The following is a 1,558-nucleotide window of genomic DNA, read 5'->3' on the forward strand; positions in this document are numbered from 1 at the left end:
CACACACACACATAAACACACACACACACACACATAAACACACACACACACACACACACATGTCTGGTCAGCTATCCTTGTGGGGACTCTCCATATACTGTACAGACCGTATATTCTATTGCCCTACACCAACCCTACCCCTAAACCTACCCCTCAAAGGAAACTTTCTGCATTTTTAGATTTTCAAAAAACTTCATTCAGTGTGATTTATTAGCTTGTTTACCCGTGGGGACCTCAATTTAGGTCCCCACCGTGACACGAGACCCCATGAGTCTGTGTGTATTCAGGTTTAAGTCCCCACCAGAATAGAAAAACAGGTACACGCACACACACAAAACTGAGGTGCACACACACACACACAACTGCTACTTACTACTCATATAACGAATATGGCTGCAACTGCGAACATTCAACACTAGATGGCAGAAGTGGGCAGGAACTGCAAATCACAAGTTGCAACGTTATCAGAATTCTAGTTTATGAGCAACTCAATAGCCTTTAGTTTAGAATTTGGTTTGTCTCTTCGTTCAAATGTATCTTTCTCTTTTATTGATATTAAAAACACATGACTCACCGATTCTTTGAACACTGGGACGAAGTAGACTGCAGAAGTCTTCTGGAGACAAAATCGGAGGATGTTGACAAAAATGACATGCAAGAGTCGTTTTGATTTTTTTTTTTTTTACTCTGAAATTGCTGCTTCTACTTAAAACGGAAAAAATCAAGCAAGAAATAATTTGTGACATGATATATTTCTATATAAATGACATTCTATATATTACACTTCTATATAAATGACAAATGTATGACATGTTAACATATCACAGAAACATGCAGAACACTAGATTTAAATCAAAACATCTTTTGGCTGATTTATAAGCCAAACACACATGGATGTGTGTGTGTACAGGTTTTTCTATACTGGTGGGGACTTAAACCTGAATACACACAAACTCATGGGGACTTGGACACTAGATTTAAATCAAAACATCTTTTGGCTGATTTATAAGCCAAACACACATGGATGTGTGCGTGTACAGGTTTTTCTATACTGGTGGGGACTTAAACCTGAATACATTTGTACAGTATAAAAACAATTACGCCTATGGAGAGTCCCTACAAGGATTGTGCACCAGACGTGTGTGTGTGTGTACTTATTTTGTGTACTCAATGGAAGTCTGAAATGTCCTCATTAAGATAGCGAAACAAACGTGTGTTTGTGTGTATAACTTACCAGAACCTGTAATTTTGAACTCATTTATGGTTCCACGAAGAACCTTTAACATCCATGGAACTTTACATTGCACAAAAGGTTCTCCATTAGGCCTGTCACGGTAACAACTTTTTGTTGTGCGATATATTGCCCCAGAAATAATTGCGATAAGCGATATTATTGTCATTTTAAAGACCATTTTATGCCACTGAATATACAGTATAATCATAATGTAACAGCATAATAATGCAAGAAGGCCTACACACTTCCAAATGACAACAAACTTTTAATTTTAAGAATATTTAGATCATGGAAAATAAGTATAAAAATATTAGATACCTTAAA

This window comes from Sinocyclocheilus rhinocerous, unplaced genomic scaffold (genome assembly GCF_001515625.1).
Source record: "Sinocyclocheilus rhinocerous isolate Xijiao unplaced genomic scaffold, SAMN03320098_v1.1 scaffold411, whole genome shotgun sequence".
Lineage (NCBI taxonomy): Eukaryota > Metazoa > Chordata > Actinopteri > Cypriniformes > Cyprinidae > Sinocyclocheilus > Sinocyclocheilus rhinocerous.